Source organism: Rhinatrema bivittatum, chromosome 12 (genome assembly GCF_901001135.1).
Source record: "Rhinatrema bivittatum chromosome 12, aRhiBiv1.1, whole genome shotgun sequence".
NCBI lineage: Eukaryota > Metazoa > Chordata > Amphibia > Gymnophiona > Rhinatrematidae > Rhinatrema > Rhinatrema bivittatum.
This window is the reverse complement of record NC_042626.1, coordinates 65,260,113-65,270,692: the sequence shown is the minus strand read 5'-3', so window position 1 is coordinate 65,270,692 and position 10,580 is coordinate 65,260,113. Positions and strand designations below refer to the sequence as shown.

Genomic DNA, 10,580 nt, shown 5'->3' with positions numbered 1-10,580 from the left:
GATATCTGGGAGATCTTTAACATAGAGGGCAGTGGTATGGGCAAGGAAGGACAAATTATCAGAGCTAGAATAGTGCACAGTAGGCAGGGGTAACTGTGCAGACTGGGTCAGATGCTTTTTATCTGTCAAAATTGTTCTGCATCGTATTCATTGATTTTCTGTTTGTTTAGTTGCTTACAGTTTGAATAAAGCCAATACAGGTGTCCAGAGGCACTCACTCAGAAGAAGAAGAATCAGCCTCTTGCTTGTATAATCTATAAAAGTCTCATTTTGTTACTGAAAATTATAAATCTAAACTTTTTAGGTGGAAGATAGTATTGTGACTTTGCAAGAAATTATAGAGAACATTATCCGCTTTTACATTCATCATCATCGCTTGGGTGACAGTGACAATAAAACCCTGGATTATTTTCAGACTCTGCTCTTTCGTCAAACTGAATACCTCCGAAACTGTGTAAGTAAAGGCCGAGAGCCCATGGAGATCCTACAGAAGCTTTCATAACATCTGATAAAGGGATTTTATTATGGGCTCTTGAATACTCATGTACTATGTCATCAGAGATAGTTCCTGTATGGAGCCAATAAAAGATAGATAGAGCCATGAAGAATCCAGAGTATTTTAGAACCAATTACGGTATACTAGTTGCATTCTGCACAATTAAATATTAAAAATGAATTCATCATCTTGTTTTCTACAGATTCCTGAGGGCACTGGGAATTCCGACCAGCAGCAAAACACAAAGAAAGCTGTGAGTGTACATTTCAGGAGAATGGAAGATGCTTTATTAGAAAAGGTCATTAAAAGACTGTATTCACTTGTATGTTAAAATGCATATATGTTACGGTTGTGGGCCCAGCTAGGGCTGGTGAACCCCCACAGGGCCAGGTCAGGACAGAAAAAGACAGATCTAAGGATCGTCAGCCTACATCAGTCACCTCTCCTGCAGGTTGAGCCCTTGGGTTCTGGTAGCCGGCAGGACTTAGACTGTGGCTGACATAAAGGTGCAGCTGGAATCGGGCAGGTGTGGAACTGGAGTCTGGAACTGGGTGCTAGTAAGTGTGGAACTCTGGAACAGACTGAAACATTGGAGCCAGGTGCAAGTAAGATTGGAACAGACTGGAACACTAGAAAGACAGAACAGGCAGACCAGAACAAGACAAGGACAAAACAAAACAGAACAAAGAACACAAAAGCCAAAGGCAACAGACTAGAAAGCAGGCCTGTGAAGGCAACTAGGCAGGACTAAAGCAGAAGGCCAGAAAGGCCACAGAACAAGGCAAGGGCAGAAGGCCTAAGAAGGTCATAGCACAAGGCAAGGGCAGAAGGCCTGAGAAGGCCACAGAACAAGGCAAGGGCAGAAAGCCTTAGAAGTTCACAGGACAAGGCAAAGGCAGTAGGCCTGAGAAGGCCACAGGACAAGCAAAGGCAGTAGGCCTGAGAAGGCCACAGGACAAGCAAAGGCAGTAGGCCTGAGAAGGCCACAGGACAAGCAAAGGCAGAAGGCCTGAGAAGGCCACAATGCAGTCCAATACAGAACAGGGCAAAACAGAGAGCTAACAAGATACAATGACAAGGCAGTAAGCAAAGCCAGAGGCAGGGTTAGATAGGCAGAGTCCTGCTATATCATGGGATCACGGAGGCTATGACTGGAGCAAGGGTAGGAGCAGCTCCACGGGGACCTCTGGTGGTTGGGAGGCTGCATAACTGGCAGAATCACAAAAATATGTAGATTTATTTATTTAAGACTTTTTATATACTGCTTTCTGGTCTGAAAACCAATCAAAGCAGTTTCAAGCTAAAAATCTAAAATATATAATGAAACTGCAGCAACAAGAAACCCCTTCTAGATTATCCCACTTCTATATATCATGCTAAAGCAGATAACCTGTAACATATTATGCCACTTGTACAATCATGCACGCATATTCCTATCCCTTCAACATGCTGTACCAAACCCAGGCGCTATTTCTTTATTGGCCTCTACTCCTTAATAACCATTCCCCTCAGGAAACAGCCAAGTTTCTAACTTTCTACAAAAAGACAGGTAGTTTACAGCTTGATGAATTATCCAATGGTAACTTATTCCAGAGAGAAGGACCCATCCCAGAAAAAGCTCTCTACTTTATTTGTGCAGTCCTCACTATCTTAAACATCGGTACCCAACACTGCCCCTTGACCTGATCGCAAGATGATGGCTAGAAATATAGATACCTAACCTATATTTAGATACCTATGTATATGACTTCCCCCTACCCAATGTGTTCCTCTTTCTTCAGGGAGGCGGATTGTAGGATGTGTGGTCTCATAGCCATTGGGTTGGATTGAGCCTGGGTGTGGAGGGGATGGCACCATTAGGAAAATAATGTGCTGTTGCAACCGTCGCGGCCCGACAGCTTCACTCCGCCTACCTTTCTTTTTCTGCGACTCCTCCTGCTCCCTGTGAACGTCTGGCTGCTGCAGACTCTGCCCACCGTCCTCTCCAGCATCCCCAGACCGGCTTGGGCCCTGCCTCCCACCATGCTCCTCAGGAACCTTAGGGCGCGCGCACCGCGCGGCCCTCATTCTTATTTCCTCTATGGCGCGAACCTCAGGGGCCTCCCCTTGTGATGACGTCACGCTGCCCGGATATTTAAGCCTGTTGTTTATTGCTAGCCTTTGAGTCAGCAAGGGAATTCCTACGGATGAGATTCACGCTCCGTACCCAGTTACTCTGCCTCCATCTTCTATTTGGACTCTTTGCTGTTAATGAGGTACCCGCTCCTCGGGGGCCTCTCTGCTTCTTTCAGGTCGCTACCAGGAACCGGTACTCGCTCCTCGAGGGCCCATGTTCCCTGACTCGCTGCCTGTGCCCATCTCCTCTTCTACTTGGAAGAATTCGCTACAGACACCATCTGTGAGTACTACTACCATCTACTCCTCGGAGCTGTTTCCCTGGAACCAGGTACTCGCTCCTCGAGGGCCTGCCTCCGATCCAGCACCAGTGCCATCTTCTACGGAGAACTGCTGTGTGAGTACTTGCCAACGAGTCTCTGTGCCCAGGGATCTGGTACTCGCTCCTCGAGGGCCAGCTCTCCCTATCTCGGGCTTCTCCATACTGGGGACTCTGTGAATATCTCAGTGTACTCATTTTCTCAGTTCTTCTTCCTACAGCACTGCTACCGGAGAAGCCGCTGTTCCAGCGCCCTGAGGAATACCAGCCCAGCCGGGCTCCATCTTCTACTCACTACCACCACCTCTGGTGGCTTCATAAACTGTCTAATAAAAGATATAATCTGTGTTTGTGTGCCCGGAGCTGAGCCTGACCTGTGGCCCCTCATGGGACTTCCCCCCTGCCACAGTGTCCAAGGGTCCACCCAAACCCTACAAACATAACATGTGCAAAGTACTGTGGTTACTATGTTAGCCTAACCAGATAAGTAGAAATAAAAGTCAAACAGACTGTAAGTTTGTTGCGTTCGTGGACCCTTGAGCCTGCTAGAGATGATGAAAGCGCACCGTGAGAAGGCCCACAGTGGAGGTCGTAGCCGAGAGGTGGATCAAGTCAGGAGACCTACCAAATCTTAACCACTGGAAGCCCGTGATCCTCCCGGGAGGATCCCTTGAGGATCCGAGCCACTTGGACTTATTTGGGGTCTCCTGAAGACGAGTACCTGAAGAGTTGTCCAGAAGTTGTAAAGTGGAGGAGTGGCTGGAACCAGGAGACCAATCGGAACTTCACCACTGGAAGCCAAATGGTCCCCCCAGGAGGAGCCTGTGAGGACCCGAGCCGCTTGGACTTAGGTGAGGTCTCCTGGACAGAGCAGTCTGGATCAAATCAGGCAGCAGACAAGCAGGAAGAGGAACAAACCAGGAGTCGGGGCAGGCGGCAGACAGCAGACAGCAGAGGCCGAAGACAAACCAGAGTCGAGACAGGCCGCAAGCAAGATACCAGAGGACGAGCCGAAGTCAGGAACCAGGAACAGGAGGAATCAAGGATGGGCTGGAGCAGGAAAAAGGCTGGAGCAGGGGAACGCAGGAACAAGAAAGAAGACTGCAACTACTAACCTCAAGGAGGGAACCTCGTTGCAAGGCCAAGAGTGGGGCTGGTTGCAGAGCTTAAAAAACCCTGAAGGCGTCTGACATCATCCCCGGAGCGGTGCTATCTTTCCCGCGCTGGTCCCTTTAAATTCTAAGCCCCTGCACACCATACGCCTAGGGGGCGTGGGCAGCTGGAGACAGTCGGCAGCGTCTCCCTCGAGGAGGGATCGCCGTGAGAAGGGCCTAGCAAGGCCTGAACGGAATGCCGAGGTACACGGAGCAGCCCCAAGGTAGGAGGAGGGACGACCGCGGACCCCGCAGGCCAGGACCACAACAAGGTTAATCGGTCCAATAAAAAATAACTTGTTTTTTAACCCTTATTTCTCAATTGGAAATATAAAATCCATAAATATTTCTTATTAAGCAATGGTTCTTCTCTACAACAAGAATTATAAGAGCATAAGAAATTGCCATGCTGGGTCAGACCAAGGGTCCATCAAGCCCAGCATCCTGTTTCCAACAGAGGCCAAACCAGGCCATAAGAACCTGGCAATTACCCAAACACCTAGAAGATCCCATGCTACTGATGCAATTAATAGCAGTGGCTATTCCCTAAGTAAACTTGATAAATAGCCGTTAATGGACTTCTCCTCCAAGAACTTATCCAAACCTTTTTTGAACCCAGCTACACTAAGGGCCAGATTTTCAAAGGGGTACGCACGTAAGATACGTGCGTACCCCCTGCAAACCTGGCCCAAACACCCCCTGCGCATGCTGAGCCTATGTTGCATAGGCTTCCGGCGCGCGCAAAGCCCCGGGACGCGCGTAAATCCCGGAGCTTTCCTGGGGGGGCGTGTCGCGATCCGCGTGTCATTGGGAGGCGTGTCGGGGGGCGTGACACAGACGGCGCGTCATCCAGGGGCAGTGCTGCAGCCGAGGTTTCGGCCCGGGGGCGTTCCGGGGGCGTGACAGTGGCCTCCGGACCAGCCCCTGGACCAGAGCATGGTGCGTGGCAGCTGGCCCGGCACGCGCAAAGTTACGCCTGCTTGAGGCAGGCGTAACTTTCGCGACAGAGGTGGGGGGGGGGGTTTAGATAGGACCGGGGGGGGGGGGTGGGTGGGTTAGGTAGGGGAAGGGAGGGGAAGGTGGGGGGAGGCGGGAGGGAATGGAGGCAGGCTGCGCGGCTCGGCGCGCGCAGGCTGCCGATTTTGGGCAGCCTTGCACGCGCCGACCCCGGATTTTAATGGATATGCATGGCTACGCGCGTATCTATTGAAGTCCCGCGTACTCTTGTTCGTACCTGATCCCCGAACAAAAGTACGCGTGTGCGCAAGTTTATGAAATCTACCCCTAACTGCACTAACCACATCCTCTGGCAACAAATTCCAGAGCTTTATTGTGCGTTGAGTGAAAAAGAATTTTCTCCTATTAGTCTTAAATGTGCTACTTGCTAACTTCATGGAATGCCCCCAGTCCTTCGGTTATTCGAAAGTGAAAATAACCGAGTCACATCTACTTGTTCAAGACCTCTCATGATCTTAAAGACCTTTATCATATCTCCCCTCAGCCGCCTCTTCTCCAAGCTGAACAGCCCTAACCTCTTCAGCCTTTCCTCATAGGGGAGCTCTTCCATCCCCTTTATCATTTTGGTTGCCCTTCTCTGTACCTTCTCCATCGCAACTATATCTTTTTTGAGATGCAGAGACCAGAATTGTACATGGAGCAGCCGTGCGGTCTCACCATGCGGTCTCACCATGGAGCAGCTGTGCGGTCTCATCATGGAGCGATATAGAGGCATTATGACATTTTCCGTTCTATTAACCATTCCCTTCCTAATAATTCCTAACATTCTGTTTGCTTTTTTGACTGCTGCAGCACACTGAGCCGACGATTTTAAAGTATTATCCACTATGATGCCTAGATCTTTTTCCTGGTTGGTAGCTCCTAATATGGAACCTAACATCATGTAACTACAGCGAGGGTTATTTTTCCCTATATGCAACACCTTGCACTTGTCCACATTAAATTTCATCTGCCATTTGGATGCCCAATCTTTCAGTCTTGCAAGGTCCTCCTGTAATGTATCACAGTCTGTTTGTGATTTAACTACTCTGAATAATTTTGTATCATCTGCAAATTTGATAACCTCACTCGTCGTATTCCTTTCCAGATCATTTATATATATATTGAAAAGCACCGGTCTAAGTACAGATCCCTGAGGCACGCCACTTTTGGAGTTGACCATTTAATCCTACTCTCTTTTTCCTAGAGATGTGAATCGTGTCCTCGATCGTCTTAACGATCGATTTCGGCTGGGAGGGGGAGGGAATCGTATCGTTGCCGTTTGGGTGTTTAGAATATCGTGAAAATCGTTAAAATCGTGAACCGGCACACTAAAACCCACCCCCGACCCTTTAAATTAAATCCCCCACCCCCAAATGCCTTAAATTACCCTGGGATCCAGCGGCGGTCCATAGTTAAATCGGGGGAAGGGGGAGGGCAGGAAAACCGGCACACTAAATCCCCCTAAAACCCACCCCGACCCTTTAAATTAAATCCCCCCCCCCTCCCGAACCCCCCCAAATGCCTTAAAGTACCCTGGGGTCCAGCGGCGGTCCAAAACGGGCTCCTGCTGTTGAAGCGTGTTGTCTTCAGCCGGCGCCATTTTGCAAAATGGCCGCCGCAAAATGGCGGCGGCCATAGACCAACACGATTCGACCGCAGGAGGTCGCTTCCGGACCCCCGCTGGACTTTTGGCAAGTCTTGTGGAGGTCAGGAGGCCCCCCCCCAAGCTGGCCAAAAGTCTCTGGGGGTCCAGCGGGCGTCCGGGAGCGATCTCCTGCCGCGAATCGTTTTCCGTACGGATAATGGCGCCGGCAGGAGAACGACTGCAGGAGGTCGTTCAGCGGAGGTCCGGAACCCTCGCTGAACGACCTCCTGCAGTCGATCTCCTGCCGGCGCCATTTTCCGTACGGAAAATGACACCGGCCATACGCGTATGGCCGGCGCCATTATCCGTACGGAAAACGATTCGCGGCAGGAGATCGCTCCCGGACACCCGCTGGACCCCCAGAGACTTTTGGCCAGCTTGGGGGGGCCTCCTGACCCCCACAAGACTTGCCAAAAGTCCAGCGGGGGTCCGGAAGCGACCTCCTGCGGTCGAATCGTGTTGGTCTATGGCCGCCGCCATTTTGCGGTGGCCATTTTGCAAAATGGCGCCGGCTGAAGACAACACGCTTCAACAGCAGGAGCCCGTTTCGGACCGCCGCTGGACCCCAGGGTACTTTAAGGCATGAGGGGGGGGATTTAATTTAAAGGGTCGGGGGTGGGTTTTAGGGGGATTTAGTGTGCCGGTTTTCGGCCCGTTTCGGACCGCCGCTGGACCCCAGGGTACTTTAAGGCATTTGGGGGGGGGGGATTTAATTTAAAGGGTCGGGGGTGGGTTTTAGGGGGATTTAGTGTGCCGGTTTTCCTGCCCTCCCCCTTCCCCCGATTTAGCTATGGACCGCCGCTGGACCCCAGGGTAATTTAAGGCATTTGGGGGGGGGGTTCGGGAGGGTGGGGGATTTAATTTAAAGGGTCGGGGGTGGGTTTTAGGGGGTTTTAGTGTGCTGATTTTCCTGCCCTCCCCCTTCCCCCGATTTACGATTTTTTGACGATAAATCGGGGGAATTGGTATTGTATTGTATCGTGGCCCTAACGATTTTTGACGATTTAAAATATATCGGACGATATTTTAAATTGTCAAAAAACGATTCACATCCCTACTTTTTCCTGTCTTTTAACCAGTTTGTAATCCACGAAAGGACATCACCTCCTATCCCATGACTTTTTAGTTTTCTTAGAAGCCTCTCATGAGGGACTTTGTCAAATGCCTTCTGAAAATCCAAATACACTACATCTACCCGTTCACCTTTATCCACATGTTTATTAACTCCTTCAAAAAAATGAAGCAGATTTGTTAGGCATGACTTCCCTTGGGTAAATCCATGTTAACTGTGTTCCATTAAATCATGTCTTTTTATATGCTCTACGATTTTGATCTTGAGAATAGTTTCCACTATTTTTCCCTGCACTGAAGTCAGGCTCACTAGTCTATAGTTACCCGGATCGCCCCTGGAGCCTTTTTAAATATTGGGGTTACATTGGCCACCCTCCAGTCTTCAGGTACAATGGATGATTTTAATGATAGGTTACAAATTTTAACTAATAGATCTGAAATTTCAATTTTCTTCAGTACCCTAGGATGCATACCATCCGGTCCAGGTGATTTGCTACTCTTTAATTTGTAAGTCTGGCCTACTACATCTTCCAGGTTCACAGTGATTTTGTTCAGTTCGTCTGACTCATAACCGCTGAAAACCATCTCCGGAACTGGTATCTCCCCAACATCCTCATTAGTAAACACGGAAGCAAAGAATTAATTTAGTCTTTCAGCAATGGCCTTATCTTCCCAATGTAGGTCTCATTTAAGGGATCTTGTAGATGGTGAAATGGATCCTTACTGGTGGGGAATAAGTGGTCATACGAAAGCATTCCAGAAACCAGGTTGTTGCTCCCCTATTAACACTCAAGAACCTGTTTAAATAAGAAAAACAGCCCATGGTGTGGGTGGTGAGGGATGGGGTGGGGTAAGGTGGGAGGGAACCTAAGCAGCTATCATCCACAGTTCAACAATCCTGAAATTAAATTCAAACATTACAGCATATAGTGTAGCATCAAGAAACTGAAATAACTTATCTGTAGATGTCCCAGCTGAGGTGGCAGTCCAGAGAGGGAAACTCACTGGAGTTATTTCAGGCTTAGATCAGTCTTTTATCTCCAAATTAAGCTACAAGTCCTGGCCCTACCTGGCCCTGTTAGGAGTCTGGCACTAGATTCTAAAAGATATTACTTTAGCCCTTGCCCCCACTTCTCTTGATTGCCAGGGGCTCATGAGGGATGTCTTGGGCCACTCCTGCACCCGTGCTCCTGGATTCTTCCCACATAGAAGGGAAAGGAATAATTTTTCAAGGCCCTTAGGTATTTTTTGGAGTCCTCTGCAATAAATCCAATAGCAAGAACAGAACACACACCACCACTGTCAATCAGTCTCCTTCAAAGAAACTAAGTTTACTGATAACTTAATTGCAAGTAAAATCATGGTAGGTACACCATAGCTTAATGCGCACTCAATACAGAAAATAAAAGCACATTAAATAAATCACAGTCCTACGCAACAGCATTGCTGCTCATCCTTGTCAGTAGGGACTCTTGGCCTGGCAATCCCTCCCTGATAATACTTGCATTTCTGGATGCAGTTCTCTTAAATCCAGCAGACAACATGAGATGAGCCTCCAAATGGTGCTTTCCTCAAGGGATCTCTTCCCAGTAAAGTAGCCTTCCCTCTGTTCCCACTCAGAAGAAATCCTTTCTGCGACAGATGAGAAGTTAGGAATTATCTTCTTCCCTCTTCCTCTTTGATTTCTTCTCTGGTTTCTTAGCTCAAACTTAGGCAGCCATCCTTGGACTCCCAACTCTTGAAAGCCGGGGCACCCTAGCATGGGGTTCCAGCATGAGACCACTCGACAGAACCCTCTCTTAGAAAGAGACCTGATGAAGAATCCTTACCTACGAGGACATGGGAGTTTTATTTACATACTGACCCCTAACCCTGGGGAGTGTCAAACACCTTCCACCATTCCCACTATTCTGACCTCACCCTCAGATCTGGAGAGACTCGGAGGCCTACTAGTAAGGGAGAGTTTTGTTACTCCCTTACATTAGGTTAGACAGACCACCTTTTGTCCTGCGAAATCTGAATTTTATGGCACCTGAGTTTACATGCATTAACTTCAGCTTTTGTAATACAGCAGGACCAAGAGCATTAATAAGGAGGGGGAAGGGAGGGCAAGAGGAGGCCAAGGCAAGCATGATGATAGATGCAGGTAAAGAGAGTAACTGTTAAACATTTCCTAAGCAATTATCACCTGCGGTCAACAATCCTGAAATTAAAATTCAAACACTAGAGCAAACAGTAGCAGTGACAAGAAATTGAATGCAATCTCTCTCCTGCTCTTTATTGTTTCCAGGACAATAACCTCTGTGCCCGGATCATCATCAGGATAGTGGTGCAGAAACATCTACGGTCTATTGCCCATCTCCTTGAGCGGATCAGGCGACTCCAGAGGTGACATCAATAAGCAACAGGGGACTAATATTTATATTCCAATTCTTTTTTTTTCATCCACATTCATTTATTTTTATAACTATCTATATATTATGTTCTTTTATTTTTTCATACCATTTCTGGAATAAAATAATCTGTAAATTGTCATTTTATTAATAGACATCCATTTGTTCATGATTTCAGGTACAGATTTATTATATGAATAATGTTCTATGTATGTTATACGTTATCTGCGGCTACAGTTTTACCATTACTGTTTTGAAAATTAAGGCAGGATTTGAAAACTCAATGAGGGCACAAGTAACCAGAAACATATTTTGGGGGTAACATAAACACATGAGCCTACCTTTACAGTCACATAATGCAAATGGAGCAAAGCATGCAAAGCTGAGG

The 10,580-nt window shown here is 48.0% G+C and overlaps 1 long non-coding RNA gene across 1 annotated transcript; it reads left to right on the top strand.

Annotated features, from left to right (window-relative positions):
* Positions 1 to 316: 316 nt before the first annotated feature.
* LOC115073796 lies at positions 317 to 10,234 on the top strand. The gene is made up of 3 exons (XR_003852102.1): positions 317 to 454; positions 699 to 749; positions 10,090 to 10,234. It is a non-coding gene; the product is annotated as an uncharacterized LOC115073796 (long non-coding RNA).
* Positions 10,235 to 10,580: the final 346 nt, after the last annotated feature.